Source organism: Alosa pseudoharengus, unplaced genomic scaffold (assembly GCF_046254945.1).
Source record: "Alosa pseudoharengus isolate Yale_2024_CS ecotype anadromous, Long Island Sound unplaced genomic scaffold, YU_APseudo_1.1 YU_APseudo_1.1_scf_23, whole genome shotgun sequence".
In the NCBI taxonomy this organism is placed as follows: Eukaryota; Metazoa; Chordata; class Actinopteri; order Clupeiformes; family Clupeidae; genus Alosa; species Alosa pseudoharengus.
Genome location: NW_027468685.1, coordinates 33,648,522 through 33,661,720, shown reverse-complemented (window position 1 = coordinate 33,661,720; position 13,199 = coordinate 33,648,522).

Here is a 13,199-nt window from a genome sequence, read left to right as displayed (position 1 = left end):
TCAGCGTCTCCGTAGCACACATGGGAAAGGCAGCGCTGTGCTACATAGCACTTTAAGAATGGCATCGCTGGTTCGAATCCGGCCTGAAGCACCGTCCGGCAGTTTCCGCGGACTCACGTTGTTTTACGCGACGGTGCCCTCTGCTCAGCGTCTTCCCGATCGCCCGCAACATCTTATGAAGCAGAGTTTGTAACTGTTTGCATCCTGTTTCTTGTGCTTTTTTACTGAGGGCAATCATATGAATCATTGATATCCATTGCAACACCCAGAGGAGTAAAAAATAATTTTACAAAATAGGGGAATGCCGCGATCAGCGGACTTTGACCTACGCACGCACGCACGCAGTAGCCGGCAGTCACGAGACTCTAATCATGTATAAATAGCATTGCATTAATCAGCGTCTCCGTAGCACACATGGGAAAGGCAGCGCTGTGCTACATAGCACTTTAAGAATGTCATCGCAGGTTCGAATCCGGCCTGAAACACCGTCTGGCCGTTTGTGCTGTCTCGCGTTGTTTTACGCTACGTGCCCTCTCGCGTTGTTTTACGCTACGTGCCCTCTGCTTAGCGTCTTCCCGATCGCCCGCAACATCTTATGAAGCAGAGTTTGTAACTGTTTGCGTCCTGTTTCTTGTGCTTTTTTACTGAGGGCAATCATATGAATCATTGATATCCATTGCAACACCCAGAGGAGTAAAAAATAATTTTACAAAATAGGGGAATGCCGCGATCAGCGGACTTTGACCTAAGCACGCACGCAGTAGCCGGCAGTCACGAGACTCTAATCATGTATAATGAGCACTGCACTAATCAGCATCTCCGTAGCACACATGGGAAAGGCAGCGCTGTGCTACATAGCACTTTAAGAGTGTCATCGCAGGTTCGAATAAGGCCTGAAGCACCGTCCGGCCATTTCCGCGGTCTCGCGTTGTTTTACGCGACGGTGCCCTCTGCTCAGCGTCTTCCCGATTGCCCGCGACATCTTATGAAGCAGAGAACCTGAGTGTTTGTAACTGTTTGCGTCCTGTTTCTTGTGTTTTTTTAATGAGGGCAATCATATGAATCATTGATATCCATTGCAACACCCAGAGGAGTAAAAAATAATTTTACAAAATAGGGGAATGCTGCGATCAGCGGACTTTGACCTACGCACGCACGCAGTAGCCGGCAGTCACGAGACTGTAATCATGTATAATGAGCACTACATTAAGCAGCGTCTCCGTAGCACACATGGGAAAGGCAGCGCTGTGCTACATAGCAGTCTAAGAATGGCATCGCCGGTTCGAATCCGGCCTGAAGCACCGTCCGGCCATTTCCGCGGTCTCGCGTTGTTTTACGCGACGTGCCCTCTGCTCAGCGTCTTCCCGATCGCCCGCGACATCTTATGAAGCAGGGAACCTGAGTGTTTGTAACTGTTTGCGTCCTGTTTCTTGTGTTTTTTTAATGAGGGCAATCATATGAATCATTGATATCCATTGCAACACCCAGAGGAGTAAAAAATAATTTTACAAAATAGGGGAATGCCGCGATCAGCGGACTTTGACCTACGCACGCACGCACGCAGTAGCCGGCAGTCACGAGACTCTAATCATGTATAAATAGCATTGCATTAATCAGCGTCTCCGTAGCACACATGGGAAAGGCAGCGCTGTGCTACATAGCACTTTAAGAATGTCATCGCAGGTTCGAATCCGGCCTGAAACACCGTCTGGCCGTTTGTGCTGTCTCGCGTTGTTTTACGCTACGTGCCCTCTGCTTAGCGTCTTCCCGATCGCCCGCAACATCTTATGAAGCAGAGTTTGTAACTGTTTGCGTCCTGTTTCTTGTGCTTTTTTACTGAGGGCAATCATATGAATCATTGATATCCATTGCAACACCCAGAAGAGTAAAAAATAATTTTACAAAATAGGGGAATGCCGCGATCAGCGGACTTTGACCTAAGCACGCACGCAGTAGCCGGCAGTCACGAGACTCTAATCATGTATAATGAGCACTGCACTAATCAGCATCTCCGTAGCACACATGGGAAAGGCAGCGCTGTGCTACATAGCACTTTAAGAGTGTCATCGCAGGTTCGAATAAGGCCTGAAGCACCGTCCGGCCATTTCCGCGGTCTCGCGTTGTTTTACGCGACGGTGCCCTCTGCTCAGCGTCTTCCCGATTGCCCGCGACATCTTATGAAGCAGAGAACCTGAGTGTTTGTAACTGTTTGCGTCCTGTTTCTTGTGTTTTTTTAATGAGGGCAATCATATGAATCGTTGATATCCATTGCAACACCCAGAGGACTAAAAAATAATTTTACAAAATAGGGGAATGCCGCGATCAGCGGACTTTGACCTACGCACGCACGCAGTAGCCGGCAGTCACGAGACTCTAATCATGTATAATGAGCACTGCATTAATCAGCGTCTCCGTAGCACACATGGGAAAGTCAGCGCTGTGCTACATAGCACTTTAAGAATGGCGTCGCCGGTTCGAATCCGGCCTGAAGCACCGTCCGAATCGTCCGCTGTCTCACGTTGTTTTACGCGACGGTGCCCTCTGCTCAGCGTCTTCCCGATCGCCCGCGACATCTTATGAAGCAGAGAACCTGAGTGTTTGTAACTGTTTGCGTCTTGTTTCTTGTGTTTTTTTACTGAGGGCAATCATATGAATCATTGATATCCATTGCAACACCCAGAGGAGTAAAAAATAATTTTACAAAATAGGGGAATGCCGCGATCAGCGGACTTTGACCTATGCACGCACGCAGTAGCCGGCAGTCACGAGACTCTAATCATGTATAATGAGCACTGCATTAATCAGCGTCTCCGTAGCACACATGGGAAAGGCAGCGCTGTGCTACATAGCACTTTAAGAATGGCATCGCTGGTTCGAATCCGGCCTGAAGCACCGTCCGGCAGTTTCCGCGGACTCACGTTGTTTTACGCGACGGTGCCCTCTGCTCAGCGTCTTCCCGATCGCCCGCAACATCTTATGAAGCAGAGTTTGTAACTGTTTGCATCCTGTTTCTTGTGCTTTTTTACTGAGGGCAATCATATGAATCATTGATATCCATTGCAACACCCAGAGGAGTAAAAAATAATTTTACAAAATAGGGGAATGCCGCGATCAGCGGACTTTGACCTACGCACGCACGCAGTAGCCGGCAGTCACGAGAATGTAATCATGTATAATGAGCACTACATTAATCAGCGTCTCCGTAGCACACATGGGAAAGGCAGCGCTGTGCTACATAGCAGTCTAAGAATGGCATCGCCGGTTCGAATCCGGCCTGAAGCACCGTCCGGCCATTTCCGCGGTCTCGCGTTGTTTTACGCGACGTGCCCTCTGCTCAGCGTCTTCCCGATCGCCCGCGACATCTTATGAAGCAGGGAACCTGAGTGTTTGTAACTGTTTGCGTCCTGTTTCTTGTGTTTTTTTAATGAGGGCAATCATATGAATCATTGATATCCATTGCAACACCCAGAGGAGTAAAAAATAATTTTACAAAATAGGGGAATGCCGCGATCAGCGGACTTTGACCTATGCACGCACGCACGCAGTAGCCGGCAGTCACGAGACTCTAATCATGTATAAATAGCATTGCATTAATCAGCGTCTCCGTAGCACACATGGGAAAGGCAGCGCTGTGCTACATAGCACTTTAAGAATGGCGTCGCCGGTTCGAATCCGGCCTGAAGCACCGTCCGAATCGGCCGCTGTCTCACGTTGTTTTACGCGACGGTGCCCTCTGCTCAGCGTCTTCCCGATCGCCCGCGACATCTTATGAAGCAGAGAACCTGAGTGTTTGTAACTGATTGCGTCCTGTTTCTTGTATTTTTTTACTGAGGGCAATCATATGAATCATTGATATCCATTGCAACACCCAGAGGAGTAAAAAATAATTTTACAAAATAGGGGAATGCCGCGATCAGCGGACTTTGACCTACGCACGCACGCAGTAGCCGGCAGTCACGAGACTCTAATCATGTATAATGAGCACTGCATTAATCAGCGTCTCCGTAGCACACATGGGAAAGGCAGCGCTGTGCTACATAGCACTTTAAGAATGGCATCGCTGGTTCGAATCCGGCCTGAAGCACCGTCCGGCAGTTTCCGCGGACTCATGTTGTTTTACGCGACGGTGCCCTCTGCTCAGCGTCTTCCCGATCGCCCGCGACATCTTATGAAGCAGAGAACCTGAGTGTTTGTAACTGTTTGCGTCCTGTTTCTTGTGTTTTTTTAATGAGGGCAATCATATGAATCATTGATATCCATTGCAACACCCAGAGGAGTAAAAAATAATTTTACAAAATAGGGGAATGCCGCGATCAGCGGACTTTGACCTACGCACGCACGCAGTAGCCGGCAGTCACGAGACTCTAATCATGTATAATGGGCACTGCATTAATCAGCGTCTCCGTAGCACACATGGGAAAGGCAGCGCTGTGCTACATAGCACTTTAAGAATGGCGTCGCCGGTTCGAATCCGGCCTGAAGCACCGTCCGAATCGGCCGCTGTCTCACGTTGTTTTACGCGACGGTGCCCTCTGCTCAGCGTCTTCCCGATCGCCCGCGACATCTTATGAAGCAGAGAACCTGAGTGTTTGTAACTGTTTGCGTCTTGTTTCTTGTGTTTTTTTACTGAGGGCAATCATATGAATCATTGATATCCATTGCAACACCCAGAGGAGTAAAAAATAATTTTACAAAATAGGGGAATGCCGCGATCAGCGGACTTTGACCTAAGCACGCACGCAGTAGCCGGCAGTCACGAGACTCTAATCATGTATAATGAGCACTGCACTAATCAGCATCTCCGTAGCACACATGGGAAAGGCAGCGCTGTGCTACATAGCACTTTAAGAATGGCATCGCTGGTTCGAATCCGGCCTGAAGCACCGTCCGGCAGTTTCCGCGGACTCACGTTGTTTTACGCGACGGTGCCCTCTGCTCAGCGTCTTCCCGATCGCCCGCAACATCTTATGAAGCAGAGTTTGTAACTGTTTGCATCCTGTTTCTTGTGCTTTTTTACTGAGGGCAATCATATGAATCATTGATATCCATTGCAACACCCAGAGGAGTAAAAAATAATTTTACAAAATAGGGGAACGCCGCGATCAGCGGACTTTGACCTATGCACGCACGCAGTAGCCGGCAGTCACGAGACTCTAATCATGTATAATGAGCACTGCATTAATCAGCGTCTCCGTAGCACACATGGGAAAGGCAGCGCTGTGCTACATAGCACTTTAAGAATGGCATCGCTGGTTCGAATCCGGCCTGAAGCACCGTCCGGCAGTTTCCGCGGACTCACGTTGTTTTACGCGACGGTGCCCTCTGCTCAGCGTCTTCCCGATCGCCCGCAACATCTTATGAAGCAGAGTTTGTAACTGTTTGCATCCTGTTTCTTGTGCTTTTTTACTGAGGGCAATCATATGAATCATTGATATCCATTGCAACACCCAGAGGAGTAAAAAATAATTTTACAAAATAGGGGAATGCCGCGATCAGCGGACTTTGACCTACGCACGCACGCACGCAGTAGCCGGCAGTCACGAGACTCTAATCATGTATAAATAGCATTGCATTAATCAGCGTCTCCGTAGCACACATGGGAAAGGCAGCGCTGTGCTACATAGCACTTTAAGAATGTCATCGCAGGTTCGAATCCGGCCTGAAACACCGTCTGGCCGTTTGTGCTGTCTCGCGTTGTTTTACGCTACGTGCCCTCTCGCGTTGTTTTACGCTACGTGCCCTCTGCTTAGCGTCTTCCCGATCGCCCGCAACATCTTATGAAGCAGAGTTTGTAACTGTTTGCGTCCTGTTTCTTGTGCTTTTTTACTGAGGGCAATCATATGAATCATTGATATCCATTGCAACACCCAGAGGAGTAAAAAATAATTTTACAAAATAGGGGAATGCCGCGATCAGCGGACTTTGACCTAAGCACGCACGCAGTAGCCGGCAGTCACGAGACTCTAATCATGTATAATGAGCACTGCACTAATCAGCATCTCCGTAGCACACATGGGAAAGGCAGCGCTGTGCTACATAGCACTTTAAGAGTGTCATCGCAGGTTCGAATAAGGCCTGAAGCACCGTCCGGCCATTTCCGCGGTCTCGCGTTGTTTTACGCGACGGTGCCCTCTGCTCAGCGTCTTCCCGATTGCCCGCGACATCTTATGAAGCAGAGAACCTGAGTGTTTGTAACTGTTTGCGTCCTGTTTCTTGTGTTTTTTTAATGAGGGCAATCATATGAATCATTGATATCCATTGCAACACCCAGAGGAGTAAAAAATAATTTTACAAAATAGGGGAATGCTGCGATCAGCGGACTTTGACCTACGCACGCACGCAGTAGCCGGCAGTCACGAGACTGTAATCATGTATAATGAGCACTACATTAAGCAGCGTCTCCGTAGCACACATGGGAAAGGCAGCGCTGTGCTACATAGCAGTCTAAGAATGGCATCGCCGGTTCGAATCCGGCCTGAAGCACCGTCTGGCCATTTCCGCGGTCTCGCGTTGTTTTACGCGACGTGCCCTCTGCTCAGCGTCTTCCCGATCGCCCGCGACATCTTATGAAGCAGGGAACCTGAGTGTTTGTAACTGTTTGCGTCCTGTTTCTTGTGTTTTTTTAATGAGGGCAATCATATGAATCATTGATATCCATTGCAACACCCAGAGGAGTAAAAAATAATTTTACAAAATAGGGGAATGCCGCGATCAGCGGACTTTGACCTACGCACGCACGCACGCAGTAGCCGGCAGTCACGAGACTCTGTTACTTTGTTACGCTACGTGCCCTCTGCTTAGCGTCTTCCCGATCGCCCGCAACATCTTATGAAGCAGAGTTTGTAACTGTTTGCGTCCTGTTTCTTGTGCTTTTTTACTGAGGGCAATCATATGAATCATTGATATCCATTGCAACACCCAGAAGAGTAAAAAATAATTTTACAAAATAGGGGAATGCCGCGATCAGCGGACTTTGACCTAAGCACGCACGCAGTAGCCGGCAGTCACGAGACTCTAATCATGTATAATGAGCACTGCACTAATCAGCATCTCCGTAGCACACATGGGAAAGGCAGCGCTGTGCTACATAGCACTTTAAGAGTGTCATCGCAGGTTCGAATAAGGCCTGAAGCACCGTCCGGCCATTTCCGCGGTCTCGCGTTGTTTTACGCGACGGTGCCCTCTGCTCAGCGTCTTCCCGATTGCCCGCGACATCTTATGAAGCAGAGAACCTGAGTGTTTGTAACTGTTTGCGTCCTGTTTCTTGTGTTTTTTTAATGAGGGCAATCATATGAATCGTTGATATCCATTGCAACACCCAGAGGACTAAAAAATAATTTTACAAAATAGGGGAATGCCGCGATCAGCGGACTTTGACCTACGCACGCACGCAGTAGCCGGCAGTCACGAGACTCTAATCATGTATAATGAGCACTGCATTAATCAGCGTCTCCGTAGCACACATGGGAAAGTCAGCGCTGTGCTACATAGCACTTTAAGAATGGCGTCGCCGGTTCGAATCCGGCCTGAAGCACCGTCCGAATCGTCCGCTGTCTCACGTTGTTTTACGCGACGGTGCCCTCTGCTCAGCGTCTTCCCGATCGCCCGCGACATCTTATGAAGCAGAGAACCTGAGTGTTTGTAACTGTTTGCGTCTTGTTTCTTGTGTTTTTTTACTGAGGGCAATCATATGAATCATTGATATCCATTGCAACACCCAGAGGAGTAAAAAATAATTTTACAAAATAGGGGAATGCCGCGATCAGCGGACTTTGACCTATGCACGCACGCAGTAGCCGGCAGTCACGAGACTCTAATCATGTATAATGAGCACTGCATTAATCAGCGTCTCCGTAGCACACATGGGAAAGGCAGCGCTGTGCTACATAGCACTTTAAGAATGGCATCGCTGGTTCGAATCCGGCCTGAAGCACCGTCCGGCAGTTTCCGCGGACTCACGTTGTTTTACGCGACGGTGCCCTCTGCTCAGCGTCTTCCCGATCGCCCGCAACATCTTATGAAGCAGAGTTTGTAACTGTTTGCATCCTGTTTCTTGTGCTTTTTTACTGAGGGCAATCATATGAATCATTGATATCCATTGCAACACCCAGAGGAGTAAAAAATAATTTTACAAAATAGGGGAATGCCGCGATCAGCGGACTTTGACCTACGCACGCACGCAGTAGCCGGCAGTCACGAGACTGTAATCATGTATAATGAGCACTACATTAATCAGCGTCTCCGTAGCACACATGGGAAAGGCAGCGCTGTGCTACATAGCAGTCTAAGAATGTCATCGCCGGTTCGAATCCGGCCTGAAGCACCGTCCGGCCATTTCCGCGGTCTCGCGTTGTTTTACGCGACGTGCCCTCTGCTCAGCGTCTTCCCGATCGCCCGCGACATCTTATGAAGCAGGGAACCTGAGTGTTTGTAACTGTTTGCGTCCTGTTTCTTGTGTTTTTTTAATGAGGGCAATCATATGAATCATTGATATCCATTGCAACACCCAGAGGAGTAAAAAATAATTTTACAAAATAGGGGAATGCCGCGATCAGCGGACTTTGACCTACGCACGCACGCACGCAGTAGCCGGCAGTCACGAGACTCTAATCATGTATAAATAGCATTGCATTAATCAGCGTCTCCGTAGCACACATGGGAAAGGCAGCGCTGTGCTACATAGCACTTTAAGAATGGCGTCGCCGGTTCGAATCCGGCCTGAAGCACCGTCCGAATCGGCCGCTGTCTCACGTTGTTTTACGCGACGGTGCCCTCTGCTCAGCGTCTTCCCGATCGCCCGCGACATCTTATGAAGCAGAGAACCTGAGTGTTTGTAACTGATTGCGTCCTGTTTCTTGTATTTTTTTACTGAGGGCAATCATATGAATCATTGATATCCATTGCAACACCCAGAGGAGTAAAAAATAATTTTACAAAATAGGGGAATGCCGCGATCAGCGGACTTTGACCTACGCACGCACGCAGTAGCCGGCAGTCACGAGACTCTAATCATGTATAATGAGCACTGCATTAATCAGCGTCTCCGTAGCACACATGGGAAAGGCAGCGCTGTGCTACATAGCACTTTAAGAATGGCATCGCTGGTTCGAATCCGGCCTGAAGCACCGTCCGGCAGTTTCCGCGGACTCATGTTGTTTTACGCGACGGTGCCCTCTGCTCAGCGTCTTCCCGATCGCCCGCGACATCTTATGAAGCAGAGAACCTGAGTGTTTGTAACTGTTTGCGTCCTGTTTCTTGTGTTTTTTTAATGAGGGCAATCATATGAATCATTGATATCCATTGCAACACCCAGAGGAGTAAAAAATAATTTTACAAAATAGGGGAATGCCGCGATCAGCGGACTTTGACCTACGCACGCACGCAGTAGCCGGCAGTCACGAGACTCTAATCATGTATAATGGGCACTGCATTAATCAGCGTCTCCGTAGCACACATGGGAAAGGCAGCGCTGTGCTACATAGCACTTTAAGAATGGCGTCGCCGGTTCGAATCCGGCCTGAAGCACCGTCCGAATCGGCCGCTGTCTCACGTTGTTTTACGCGACGGTGCCCTCTGCTCAGCGTCTTCCCGATCGCCCGCGACATCTTATGAAGCAGAGAACCTGAGTGTTTGTAACTGTTTGCGTCTTGTTTCTTGTGTTTTTTTACTGAGGGCAATCATATGAATCATTGATATCCATTGCAACACCCAGAGGAGTAAAAAATAATTTTACAAAATAGGGGAATGCCGCGATCAGCGGACTTTGACCTAAGCACGCACGCAGTAGCCGGCAGTCACGAGACTCTAATCATGTATAATGAGCACTGCACTAATCAGCATCTCCGTAGCACACATGGGAAAGGCAGCGCTGTGCTACATAGCACTTTAAGAGTGTCATCGCAGGTTCGAATAAGGCCTGAAGCACCGTCCGGCCATTTCCGCGGTCTCGCGTTGTTTTACGCGACGGTGCCCTCTGCTCAGCGTCTTCCCGATTGCCCGCGACATCTTATGAAGCAGAGAACCTGAGTGTTTGTAACTGTTTGCGTCCTGTTTCTTGTGTTTTTTTAATGAGGGCAATCATATGAATCGTTGATATCCATTGCAACACCCAGAGGAGTAAAAAATAATTTTACAAAATAGGGGAATGCCGCGATCAGCGGACTTTGACCTACGCACGCACGCAGTAGCCGGCAGTCACGAGACTCTAATCATGTATAATGAGCACTGCATTAATCAGAGTCTCCGTAGCACACATGGGAAAGGCAGCGCTGTGCTACATAGCACTTTAAGAATGGCGTCGCCGGTTCGAATCCGGCCTGAAGCACCGTCCGAATCGGCCGCTGTCTCACGTTGTTTTACGCGACGGTGCCCTCTGCTCAGCGTCTTCCCGATCGCCCGCGACATCTTATGAAGCAGAGAACCTGAGTGTTTGTAACTGTTTGCGTCCTGTTTCTTGTGTTTTTTTAATGAGGGCAATCATATGAATCGTTGATATCCATTGCAACACCCAGAGGAGTAAAAAATAATTTTACAAAATAGGGGAATGCCGCGATCAGCGGACTTTGACCTACGCACGCACGCAGTAGCCGGCAGTCACGAGACTCTAATCATGTATAATGAGCACTGCACTAATCAGCATCTCCGTAGCACACATGGGAAAGGCAGCGCTGTGCTACATAGCACTTTAAGAGTGTCATCGCAGGTTCGAATAAGGCCTGAAGCACCGTCCGGCCATTTCCGCGGTCTCGCGTTGTTTTACGCGACGGTGCCCTCTGCTCAGCGTCTTCCCGATTGCCCGCGACATCTTATGAAGCAGAGAACCTGAGTGTTTGTAACTGTTTGCGTCCTGTTTCTTGTGTTTTTTTAATGAGGGCAATCATATGAATCGTTGATATCCATTGCAACACCCAGAGGAGTAAAAAATAATTTTACAAAATAGGGGAATGCCGCGATCAGCGGACTTTGACCTACGCACGCACGCAGTAGCCGGCAGTCACGAGACTCTAATCATGTATAATGAGCACTGCATTAATCAGCGTCTCCGTAGCACACATGGGAAAGGCAGCGCTGTGCTACATAGCACTTTAAGAATGGCATCGCCGGTTCGAATCCGGCCTGAAGCACCGTCCGGCAGTTTCCGCGGACTCACGTTGTTTTACGCGACGGTGCCCTCTGCTCAGCGTCTTCCCGATCGCCGGCGACATCTTATGAAGCAGAGAACCTGAGTGTTTGTAACTGATTGCATTCCTGTTTCTTGTGTTTTTTTACTGAGGGCAATCATATGAATCATTGATATCCATTGCAACACCCAGGAGAGTAAAAAATAATTTTACAAAATAGGGGAATGCTGCGATCGGCGGACTTTGACCTACACACGCACGCACGCACGCAGTAGCCGGCAGTCACGAGACTCTAATCATGTATAATGAGCAATGCATTAATGGTGTCTCCGTAGCACACATGGGAAAGGCAGCGCTGTGCTACATAGCACTTTAAGAATGTCATCGCAGGTTCGAATCCAGCCTGAAGCACAGTCCGGCTGTTTCCGCGGTCTCACGATGTTTTACGCGACGGTGCCCTCTGCTCAGCGTCTTCCCGATCGCCCGCGACATCTTATGAAGCAGAGTTTGTAATTGTTTGCGTCCTGTTTCTTGTGTTTTTTTACTGAGGGCAATCATATGAATCATTGATATCCATTGCAACACCCAGGAGAGTAAAAAATAATTTTACAAAATAGGGGAATGCTGCGATCGGCGGACTTTGACCTACGCACGCACGCAGTCGCCGGCAGTCACGAGACTCTAATCATGTATAATGAGCACAGCATTAATCGGCGTCTCCGTAGCACACATGGGAAAGTCAGCGCTGTGCTACATAGCACTTTAAGAATGTCATCGCAGGATCGATTCCAGCCTGAAGCACCGTCCGGCCATTTCCGCGGTCTCGCGTTGTTTTACGCGACGGTGCCCTCTGCTCAGCGTCTTCCCGATCGCCGGCGACATCTTATGAAGCAGAGAACCTGAGTGTTTGTAACTGATTGCATTCCTGTTTCTTGTGTTTTTTTACTGAGGGCAATCATATGAATCATTGATATCCATTGCAACACCCAGGAGAGTAAAAAATAATTTTACAAAATAGGGGAATGCTGCGATCGGCGGACTTTGACCTACACACGCACGCACGCAGTAGCCGGCAGTCACGAGACTCTAATCATGTATAATGAGCACTGCATTAATGGTGTCTCCGTAGCACACATGGGAAAGGCAGCGCTGTGCTACATAGCACTTTAAGAATGTCATCGCAGGTTCGAATCCAGCCTGATGCACCGTCCGGCCATTTCCGCGGTCTCGCGTTGTTTTACGCGACGGTGCCCTCTGCTCAGCGTCTTCCCGATCACCGGCGACATCTTATGAAGCAGAGAACCTGAGTGTTTGTAACTGATTGCATTCCTGTTTCTTGTGTTTTTTTACTGAGGGCAAACATATGAATCATTGATATCCATTGCAACACCCAGGAGAGTAAAAAATAATTTTACAAAATAGGGGAATGCCGCGATCAGCGGACTTTGACCTACGCACGCACGCACGCAGTAGCCGGCAGTCACGAGACTCTAATCATGTATAATGAGCACTGCATTAATCAGCGTCTCCGTAGCACACATGGGAAAGGCAGCGCTGTGCTACATAGCACTTTAAGAATGGCATCGCCGGTTCGAATCCGGCCTGAAGCACCGTCCGGCAGTTTCCGCGGACTCACGTTGTTTTACGCGACGGTGCCCTCTGCTCAGCGTCTTCCCGATCGCCGGCGACATCTTATGAAGCAGAGAACCTGAGTGTTTGTAACTGATTGCATTCCTGTTTCTTGTGTTTTTTTACTGAGGGCAATCATATGAATCATTGATATCCATTGCAACACCCAGGAGAGTAAAAAATAATTTTACAAAATAGGGGAATGCTGCGATCGGCGGACTTTGACCTACACACGCACGCACGCAGGGGAGCAAAATGAGAGAGAAATTCGGAGATCATTGATCGTTGTATAGGTACATTAAACCACGTTAGCCTAAGCCTTTTCTTATAGCCAGCAGGCCTGTGAAATACTTAATGTCAGATAACGTCCATAATAATTGGACTTTGGGTTCGATTTTTTGATAGTTTCGTGTGCTTATGAGGAGCAATATATGAGAGAAATTTGGTGAT